The sequence below is a fragment of the Chelon labrosus genome, assembly GCF_963514085.1.
Source record: "Chelon labrosus genome assembly, chromosome: 1".
NCBI classification, from domain to species: domain Eukaryota; kingdom Metazoa; phylum Chordata; class Actinopteri; order Mugiliformes; family Mugilidae; genus Chelon; species Chelon labrosus.
In genome coordinates this window covers 31,206,321-31,218,354 of record NC_140337.1, presented here as the reverse complement: position 1 = coordinate 31,218,354, position 12,034 = coordinate 31,206,321, and positions in this window count along the sequence as shown.

The window sequence follows — 12,034 nt, the reverse complement described above, 5'->3', positions numbered from 1 at the left end:
ACCGGTAGTTATTCCATGATCTCACAACAGACTACCCTTATGGGTACAGTGCCACAGTTTAACGCTAACATTAGGAAGCTACCAATTCGTGAGCATAGCACTTACCGTTAAACTGTTCCACAAGTAGACAGTTGTGCGACAGAGTGTATAACTTTAAATGTGAAGCATGGATTTGCTGAGAAAAACAAAAAAGGTCAAAGTTCCATTGACTGCATGAGGACGGTCATTTAAAAGTAGACTACGAGTGCATTCACACTACAGGCAACAAAAGCTACAACTCCGACAATGTTGCTAGCTACATTGTGGGCAATTGTCATTGATGGGGGGTTTAAATCTGGCAATCACTGCAAACACCTATGATAGGTCGCCGTTTCAGAGGCGCAACACAAAAATCTGAGGCCAGCTCAACTTTTGTGTTGCGCCTCTTGTCAGACGTCAGCTCGTACTTTCTTACTACTAGTGTGAACGCACCAGAAGACATGGACCTCTTTTAGCTTGCGGCAAAGTGTTTGTAAATTAGGACTGTCTGAATATGGAATGTCTATTTTTTTCCCCCCATAATGCTAGTATCCTTTACAAGTCTTAGGCGATACAGTCATCCTTAAGAAACGATTGCTTGACTCTTATTCTGATTGTCTGAACGAGTGGTGATATTTGTTTTTTTCCGGAGAGACGGAGAAAAAAAGAAAACGTCTATAAATCTATGCTATATATTTGTGAGAATAACTTTAATAATATCACGTACAATGCTCGAAGTAATCGAAACGTACTCGGAATCAGTAACATTCGTCCTTGCTTTTGCTTCCGTTTCTGCCCGACGTCCCGGCGACATGAGGCCGGGTTCTAGAATGTTTCCATTTTTCCTGAGGGTTCTAGAACGTTCCGAGAGCCCGCGTGGGAGTGTGATCGCTTGCTTCTACGATCCCACGTGTTTCCGACAATTGAAGGATACCTCGGTGTTCCGGCAGCATGGCGTCGTCATCGTGCGTGATTTGCCGACGTCTGGATGAGCTCTTGTTTCAGAAAACTGTCCACAGAAGATAACGTACAGTGAGGGACTTGAAACAAAATATGAAATCAAAAAAACAAACAAACAACAAAAAAAAATAACGCATTTACAAATCTTGAAAAAGTGCTACGTGATTGTAATAATATTACAAAGCATTTACATCAGCTACTGAATACACTTTAGCTTTAACATGCACCATTAATACACAGAAACCATCTCGATTAGCAGATGCTTGTGGTAGCAGAAGTGGCGTCCAATCAGTTATTTACACAACGCTGGCCATCATTCAGCTAGAATAAACAATAATCAATACACTATGTTCACAGCCGGTAAATGTCTTCTAAGTTGTATAAGCTATGACTTCTATTTATTGTTTATTTATTATTTATGCATCTAATGATTGATTTTATTCTTGCCATTTGATTGTGTTCCACCATGTGCATTGAATCTATTAAGTGCCCATTACATGTCTTCTTTTTTTATACATTTAACGTGTTAGGCTGAATCAAAAATACGATTGTTGTGACTGTTGTGAGTGGACAAATCAGTGTTTCTATCCAGTTTGATTCAAGCAAATTAAAGTTGTGGGGAGGGGATAATCGAGCTAGCCCGTTAGCAAAACCAGCTTGTTAGCTTTGCATTTCAGAGTAAAACCAGTGGACAACTTTATCACAAACAATACAGCACAGAACAGTGACCAAACTTATAAACTGTTATCTTTTGAATGCTTATACTGTTTACTTTGTATGTGACTAGTTACAGGCTAACCTAATAGTTTTTGGTCGGTATTAGCCATTGGTTTCATTGCTGAAGGGTAACACAAAATAGTTTTAAAAAAGAGTGCATGTTCATCACAGAGTCCCATTTGTGCCGAATGTCCCTCTGTTCAAGAGTCTGTTTAAAGTTCGCTGAAAGTTTATTTTCGCCTCATAGTGCTGCTGGTTCTCGGAGAAAAACTCATTAACAACCAGCTGGGAGAAGATTTTTGGATTTCTTGGCGCGATTGATTGTTTCCACAAAATCTGTCAATGTTTGTTAAAGTAATCTGGGCCTTAATGTCAGTAATACATATGAATGTTGTTACCATGTCGATATGATGGAGCTGCCTTCTCAGTAACCTTGATTTGATCTCTTTTGCCAACATACAATAAGATAGCATCAGCTACAAACAATTTGGAACAGTATATTAAGGATGAGTGGGAATTTGGTTCACAGCTCTTACTGATCTTTTTTTTTTTTTTTTTTTTACAGTGTCACTTGCCTGCTCGTTTTCTCTCTCTGTAATTACTCTCTGTCAAGTCGTTTCACTGTTATGGGCTATCTCTTAATATCCACACACACCCAACACTGAAATAAAACAATGATTCCTAAATGGCCGCCGGTCGCTGTGAGTTTGTTTGTTTGTTCGTCTGCATAGAAAGATCTCAGCGTGTTCTTGGTAGTGAATACCACTGACAGCGTGGAATACTGGAGTACACCCATCAGACATAACATTATGACCACCGACATTCAAAGTCAGTGGGGCGGAATATATTAGGCAGCAGTTCTTGAAGTGGAAGGATTTGAGAGATTCTGACAAGCACCACACTGATAGTTAGACGAGTGGGAAAGACCATTGCCAAAAATGCAGCTACCGTGGGGTGTCCCTGGTTTGCAAATGTGGCCAAAGGAAGGGAAAGAACCAGAGAAAGGGTCAAGTAGCTCAGGGCTACTGTAGCTCAAACTACTGAAATGCTAGTTTTCAGTTAGTTTTCACCATTTTTCTGATAGAAAGGCGCCAGAACCCATATTGCATCACAGTGAGTTTATACGGGGCTGTGTAGCTGCAGACCAGTGAGGTCTGTAGTGAGTTCATGCCACAGTACGCACTGTGTCCTGTTCATCTTCCACATAAATGACATGTTGCTACATCTCTACGCCGATGACACGCTCTTATACTCTGATTGCTCAAATCATTGTCTAACTTTTGAACAGCGACAACTTGCTCGTAAAAATCTCTTAAGATCATGTTTAAAAAATGTTTTAAGTGCAGAAAAAAAAAATCTTGTTTTCACAAAGGTTGATTTTACCCTGCGGGGCTATCACAACACAGACCCAAATATGATGAGCAATAGGTCTTGTTTAGATATCCTTTATTCATTACATGCATACATTTTCATTAAACACCAGTGTGCTGAACTAGGATGAGTAATATCAGCACACTTTTCGCATTAATCCCAGGACCCCACGCATAATAAATCATTAGAATAAATATCGTATACAGTATCATACACACACCAAATATGTTTGATTCAGTCATTTACATGGTCAGTAGCTATTGCCTGTGGCTTATTCAGCTGTGGGAAACGCATCATCACTTCTGTTTTGCATTTTTGCCCATCTGTGGTCACATACCCGAAACTGGGACACGGCAGTTGTGGGTAACTTGTTGTTGCAACATCAGACTTTCATAGCTTCTAATGAGGGTTAAACACGTAGTACATAATGTTAATGCACAATTAACTAGAAATTAAACAGAGTTATAGTTTATGATCTTACATGTATCCAATAAAATGCAGCTGCAATTTTTTGTTTTTGCACAGTCATCTCAACGTATTTGGTTTTGAAATATTGTAAAGACTTGATCTGACATATTTTAGGCGGTCTCAAAATGAAATTAAACTATGTTAACTTGATTGAATATGCAGTTTCCCGTTTCACTGGTCAGCCATTCATAACAACTCAGGCAAAGTCATTGAATTTTCCATTAAATGTTCATTCCCGCTCCCATATTGTGGCTGTGAAAAGGCAATGACAATCCTTATGTCAACCCTTTCCTTAGTTTCCTGGTACATACATCCTAACATTATATTATGAATATTTATTGAGAAATAAAATAACATAAAAATCATGAAACATAAGGCAAATATCTAGAAAGCCTTTGGGGTTCAGACAGTGCATAATCTTTAAAGTACTGGCTTAATTCACATTAATCAACATTAAACATGCAGATTATTAAACACCTACAGCTTGGTGCCCGCCCACTGACTGTCGCCAAAGGTTTCACTGCCAATCGTCATTACAACTTGTTGAGTTCAATTCAAATTCCATGGTCTGCTCTCGCCACATCAGTCATCCTATCTGTACTCCCATCAATAACCACCTGGCAACTTCCTTGAAACTCCAGCAACACTTGGAACAACTTTACTTGTATACTAGAAATGTTGCTGGAGTTTTGACTACGTTGATCCTTTTTTTTTCACCCTGAAAGAAGGTGAAGTTGCGCCAGAAACCTTCTTCAACCTTCAACAAACAGATTCAACCTGCAGAGCAATAACATGTTAGTTTCCACCGGACAACATTTTTATGACCATTGAGAATCTTTGGAAGCGTTTGGTACCTCCCTAGTAGCCATCCTTAAAATCAGTTTGCAAGCATTTACACGAGCATTGGCCATAGCACATACTTGGGAGCAACAAGTGTCCAACCACTAGAAGGCTTAAACATCTTTATACCCACATACAGCAATTTACATATAAGAAGGTTGGGTTTGGAAGGCCTAAAATTTGCTAAATAAAGTTGAGGGTTGAAGGGTTTTCTAGTTTATGACAGCCTCATATCCAACCCAATCCTTACCCTGATTCAGTGTTGTGTGTGCCACAAGGCAGTTTCGGCAGTCTCGCACAAGGCAGTCTCGCTGCAGGTACAGCAGAGGTAACGCCACACTGCTTGGCAGACCAAACCAGGCTGAAGACATTGCAACCACACAACTGCTGTAGCTCATCGGCACTGAGATGGTCACAGCACAGCAAACCAGTGCTGCTGCTAGGCCCAACAACAGATATCCCAGTAGTCTTAAAATAGTGCCAAAAGCTCTCCTCTTTGACTGGTCGACCCGTTCCCTGTCCCCGTACACCTCCCCTGGACCGGGCAACTCAGAGCACAGAGGACACAAATGCTGCAAAAGCAGACAACAATGGAGGCGAAAGTTACCAAAGAAAAAAACACGATTGTGTTGTCCATGTCACTCAGTACAGGCTGTAAGGCCCACCATAAAATGAACTGCAGCCAAACACAACCAATATTTATATTTCTGATCCTGACCCCAGCCCCATTCTTCAGACTCAAGTATATGACTGGATGAATAACAGCCAGGTAGCGCTCCACACAGCTCAGGGTATGAAAGTGTAATTTTAAAGCCCAGGTGATGGTAAACAAGATAAACCCAAATCTCACCAGCCCTAAGACAGAGGTGTATCCACCGACACTATAAAGAACAGATGACAAGACTTCAATCAGTATCATGACAATGATGTTATAGGTGAAGACGTCGGCATGGCTCATCATTGGGGCTGTGGAGGTTGAGCGCTGTTGCCTCCATCGCTGAAATCCCATATAGAGGACAGCAAAGCAGAGAGGGACGATGAGGAGGACATTGGTGACGGAGAAAGCTGTGATGATGAGGAGGCCTTCTCTTGATCTTGAGCATTTGTCAAACAAACCATGGAGGGAGGAGTTGGACGAGGAGAAGTGAGGAGAAAGGGGTGGATCAGCAAAGGAGACATTGAGTGACATGTTGATATACATGGAGCCTTGAGAAGGAAGAGGAGGACATGTGTCATTTAGAAGGTTTTGTAGATTATACTAGCAAATATTCATGTCATGGGAACGGATCCACCTTAATGCAAAGTACGGGCATGCAAATAGTGTCTGTGGAGGTTTTCGGTCATCCAGGACATAGTATATCCAAAAAACAAGCTGATGTTTACGAGGCTTGTTGGGTTTCTTGAAGACATTTCACCCAAAATAGATCAGTTCTAAAAGACTGGTGGGGAGTTCAGGACTGGAGAAGCTACTTGGATGAGTGGCAAAACATCTACAAGAAACTCTTAAACAAGTCCAGTTGCTCTTGTTTAAGATTGTTTTTGGACCACTGGTTTTAAGTACCAAGAACAGCGAATCCTCACAGATGTTTCTATTTTAACCCCAAAGCAAATTCCTTGTATGTACAAACATGCTTGGCAATAAAGTCTCATTCTGATTCTGAAGACTAGTCTTTTAGAAGACCTGGATGAAACATCTTCAAGAACTTCCATATTTACTCAGGCCAAGATGACTGTTTAATTGTCTCTAACAGGGACAACCACCTTGTTGTTCAGAAAATTCAGAGTTTCAGTGTCAGTAACGTGTGACTGTATTTCACAAACTAGGTTCACAAGTTGTCTCCACGACACCCGGAACTGAGGGCCCGTCCACACGGAAACGCAAAAACGCCGAAACGCATAAGTTTTTCAACGTTTTGGCCTTTCGTCCACACGTATCCTGTAAACGCATTGCCCTAAAACGCACTTTTCTGAAAACGGGTCCCAGGGTGGAGAAATTCGAAAACGCAGCTCTTGCGTTTTCATGTGGACGGCGAATACGGGGAAAACGATGACGTCATCGCCACACTCCCGAGCAGCCTTCCACCTCCCGCGAGACGTCTCGTAACAACATCAACAACAATGGCGGACTACATGCTAGTTTTCATGCTGGAGACGATATTGAGCCTATTAGGGTTACCAGGGCAACATATCATGCTCCTGTGCCACCACGCTGAGCAAAAAAGGCGATTTGTAAACAGCGCTCAAGCTTTATGCGCATGCTCCGCATCTTCCTCTCCATTTTTGGTGAATTTCTGAAACCGAAACAGCGCCACTTATAGGCCTGGAATAGGAGGTAGCGTTTTCGGTCGTGCTGAAACGGACCTGTGTGGACGCGGATATTTCTTGAAACGATGATCGAAAACGGAGAGGGAAAAGATGGTTTTCGTACGTGTGGACGGGCCCTGAGTCCCAACTGTTTTCCTAGGATGTGGAGAGGAATTCTGCTGTGGGACATGTGATACTGGAGACAATGGAGACCATCAGCTCAGACCATCAACTAAATGTTAAGAATCTGCGTGGCAAAATGTGATCCAGAAAATAATACATATAAACAAGTACATAGGCTTTAATTCCATTAAAGAAGCTCACCCTTTCAGCAGTGTTTCTTCGTGACAGTCTTTCTCTCCTTGCCCTGAGAACTCACTGAGTGTCGTTCGCAGGAAGGGGGTTATAACAATATGCGAGTCTGTGTGAAGAGCAGGTGGGAACCGGACCTCAGGGTCTTTTTCATGCAAAACTGATGCAGATTTTCTGATACTTTCACGGTAAATTGCAGCAGGCAAATTTTCTTTTCCCACCTCTGCTGACACAGGTCGACGAGTTCAATCGCAGACCTTTGACATTACGCATCTCCACAGGTGCTACATGGACAGACACCAGAGATCGCACATCCACACAGAGACATTTATAAATGTACTTTTACTGTTTGATCACAACTAAATATAATGATACATCGCTCCATTATACAGTATTTTCACATTACATAAACACACCACTGGATTTGAATACAGCATTCAAATGTAATGGTCGTCCTGTCTGTACATCACCTGTTTGAGCTGTCCGTGTTTATATTGCCATTTTTCCTCGGAGCAATTATGGGCACCATATGTGCGGTATGAAGACAATTTGGGTTCATAGGGTTTCAAGGTTGGAACCAGGTTTAGGTTTAAGTCTAAGGGTTGAGTTAAGGCATTTAAAGTTAAGGCTGGGGGAAATGTATTGTGTCAGTAGGCAAGACAAATATACATATCTGCAGTTTCTTCCCAGTTGGCCATTATAACTCCACAGACAAACACTAGATGATCTCTTAGTGCTGCCAGCAGTTAGCAGCCATCTAAAACCACCATGTCACGTGAGCAAATACCTTTAATAACTTGAAAATCATGTATAAAACTGGTCGGGAGTGGAAGTTTCAATAGGAGCATCCATCGACCACCTAAAATGTCTGTGAAGTTTCTACCATTCAAGGGCTTTAAAGAGACCCTGTTCGACCTCGATGCTACTTGGACAAGTGGTCTTCAAGAAACCCAACAAGTCCAGTTGACCTTGACAAATGAACAATCACTCAAAGCATTTTTATCAGGCCTGGATTCGGAAGAGGACTCAGAGGCAGAGAAGGATTTGAGCAGATCCGATTTATTTTATTTCACAAAACCAAAAATACTCTCATACGAGGAGAGAAAAACAAACAGCCAACAAAATACTAGATACTCAAAATCACTCCCTGAGGAGGCAAACAAAAACAACTAAGATACAAAAACTAGATTACAAAACTAACAAAAAACTCTCACGAGGAGGAAAAAGGAATAGGTCCAAGACGACGAGAAACACTTTACTGTGGCTTGAGGTATGAACATGAGCAAACAGCTGGGGTGCACGAAGGGACAAAACACTGGCACAAGACGAGGGGAAACGCAGACTATATATACACATGAGGGTATTGGAGAACAGGTGGAAACAATCAGGAATCAGGGAAGACAATCAGATCGGTGACACACAAGGGAAGGGCAAATGACCCTTAAACGAGAGGAGAGTTATTTTTCAAAATAAAACTGGAAATCGACAATCTCAACGTTGTGTGACAATTTAACACTCTATCACTGAACGCCCCACATACCCATATATTCACATGTACTGCATAGTAAAAACTACAAAATGTGAAATGAACCTTGAAAATCAGCCCACACATTTATAGCTTCCATAAGTCACCTTCCTGGTCAAAAACCTGGCATATTCAGTCACCAATAGATCAGTCAGAGATCTATGTGATGCGTTATGCTAGTAGCAGCCAGTGAATTCTAGAGACTTCAGCAGAAACAATTGTCAACTCCACGCCACTTTTGTCCAGGAAGAGCAATTTCTTCACATATGCAGACACTATACCAATCGCGAGAAGCGAGAAGTTTGTTCTCGACACGTCAACCGGGTAGAACTTTTTTCTTGAGTGTTGTGGCTTCTCATGGAGTATGTGACAAGCCTAAAAGTCAATCTGGCTGTGTTTAAACCAGGCTGGTTTAATGTTCATGTTCAGCTAATTAGACGATTAACGACAACCGAAGAGATTCTGGCATCTCAGGAGCTTTGGATGATGTAGAAGTTAAATCTAAACCTCTCCACACATCTGTGCATCAATTTTGATTGCTTTTGCAGATCTGGTCTCAGACTTCATGTGGATGTGGTCTGGGACGTTTTTGACCTCCTTCCTTTGGTAGTGTGAACACACAATGAGTCCTGGGTCACATTAAAGACTTGTGATCTCAAGATCTCAAGTGCTGGCTGGAGACGCATTCACTGAGATGCATTTTGATGCCAGGTGTGAACACAAGAGCTTAAAGATGCAGACTTGCGATGGGATGAGGGATGGTCTCAACACAGCTTGTCACTGTTGCTGAGGGACGTGGATGAGGAAATACATTTCTGACCAATCTAACTACAACTCAGCAGCCTCTTTGTTACACCCTAGTTGTAAGCGAACAACAGTGCCCTGCCCTGGCAACCATGCAGTTGTTAAAGGGGAACTCCGGCGCAAAATGAACCTGGGGTTAATAACACATGTGTACCGAGTTCGACCGTTCTCTGGTATTTGTTTTCATGTATTTGTTTTGTTAGTCAAATGTGACCAGTTTTCTTGCAAACCGCTATTTAGCGTATAACGCTAGCCTTCGGGGCACACCGACACATAAAAAGAAATCGCTATTTCTATACCACTAACAAGGCTCACAATATCACCACACTTACACGGTAGCATAACTAGGGTCTCTACATGTAAACCGAAGCATTGAGAACTTTGCAAGTATACAGGCAGTTTATTAAAAAAGGAATACAGTACCGTTCGCGTCCGGCTCGCTTATCCAGGCGGGCGCCATCTTGGGGAAACTGAACTCTCTTCGTTCAGTGCTTCTATGCTCTCAGTGCTTTCTTCCGGCAACAGACAGTTCAGTTTCCCCAAGATGGCGCCCGCCTGGATAAGCGAGCCGGACGCGAACGGTACTGTATTCCTTTTTTAATAAACTGCCTGTATACTTGCAAAGTTCTCAATGCTTCGGTTTACATGTAGAGACCCTAGTTATGCTACCGTGTAAGTGTGGTGATATTGTGAGCCTTGTTAGTGGTATAGAAATAGCGATTTCTTTTTATGTGTAGGTGTGCCCCGAAGGCTAGCGTTATACGCTAAATAGCGGTTTGCAAGAAAACTGGTCACATTTGACTAACAAAACAAATACATGAAAACAAATACCAGAGAACGGTCGAACTCGGTACACATGTGTTATTAACCCCAGGTTCATTTTGTGCCGGAGTTCCCCTTTAAATAAATTGTTAACTTTCTTCCTTTCATTCACACTCTGCCGGTCTGATCCACTGAAATCAAATCATTTGTCTTCATCCATTTTTCATAACAGACACATGACAGTTTTCCCGCCTTGTTTAGATAAAGCAGAGGGGACACCAAACTGTTGGGCAGATTCAACAAGCCGGTACTCGCCGTCACCACACAGAGGACCCTGTTGTTCAGACGAGGTGAGTCCCTCATAGCCGTGGAAAAGAGGAGCCCAGAAAACGACAACCACAGCACCGCTGACAAAGCCGTGACGGTGTGGAAAGCTCTCCGCTTCATTTGGTCAACGCGATCCGTTTCCCTACCGCCACCATCCCCCGGCCCCGGGCGGATTAGAACACAGAGAACGGAGAGGCTACAGAAAGACACGACCACGATGCACAAAAACACGATGCACAATAACGCGATGTTCTTGACGTGGACCTGGTGTATATACGTAACACAAATCAGTCCAAAGCAAAACAGCCAAACACATCCAGTGCAGATGTTTCTGATCTTCACCCCACGGGCATTTTTTAGCCCCATGTAGGTGATGGGGAAAACGACAGCCAGGTAGCGCTCAACGCAGGTCAGGAGGTGAAAGAACATCTCGCCGTAGAAGATGATGGAACTGAAATATGTTCCCACTGTCATCGCCGCTGAGTTAGAAGCAAATAAGCCAAAGAAGATACAAAGGGCCCCGATGAACCAGCTCAGCTCCATAACAGCCAAATGGTAGGAGAAAACGTCCGAGTGACTGGCTGTTTTAAGGATGTGCTGCTGCCGCCGCCGTCGCTGGTGGCCAAGGTAGAGGACGAGGGTGGAGAGCGGGACAACGAGGATGGATCTCAGCACAGCGACGGTGGTGGCGATGCAGAGGGCTGTGGGGGAGTTGTAGCAGTTGCTGAGCACATGGTCTTCAAGGGTGGACGAGTTGTTAACTGACATATCTAATGTTTTTATTTATCGCAGGCTGAGGAAAAAACAAAGAAATTGGATAGACAAAGAAGTCAGTTTCATCTTCTTTAAGAACTGTGCTGCAAAACTATGCCTGAAAAGAAGACCAATGCTTCCTTAGATATGTATTAAAAGTGTTTCATCTTTTGTCAACAGTTAAAAATTAAACATATTGTAGCTCCACATTTGTTAAAACATCTGGTGATTTTGGATTTTACCAGTTTGAGCTGTTGTACTAGCAATATTGCAATATTATCCCAAAGTGTTGGGGGAAACCATACCCATGCACAAACAGTGAGAATGGGGAAAAATATTAAAAACGCTGAAAAAAAGCAAACCGCAGTTAAAATCTACAAAAGATCAAAAGATTTAACACATTTTGTGCAGCAAAAGCCAGTGACAAGAGACTAAAAGGACATTTAGAAATAATAATAACTGGACATTTAAAGAACGCCCACCTCGCTTGTAGTGTTTTCTGCTGATTGACCTTAATCCCACGTCCCCAAACTCCCTGACTGCCTTTCTCTCCGGTTCTCTTCTGCATGTGTGACGGTGTTGTTCTTGGTGCTGCTGTTGATGGACGGGCCTTTTTTGCATGAAGAAACACAAATACAGGGTTTTGTTTGACTATCAATAGAAACAATGTCGAGCTAATCTTAAAAATATACCTCATCACAAAAATAATCTCTTAATTATGACAACGTGCAACATTTAAGGTAGGCACTTGTAAAAAATAATATTAAATCACACTTGTATTAGAAGTGTTTTTTGTTTCTTGGTTGAGCTTCAACTAGTATTTACATATTTTAATACCAGAGGCTATGCTTCATTTTGTCCGTCCATTACATT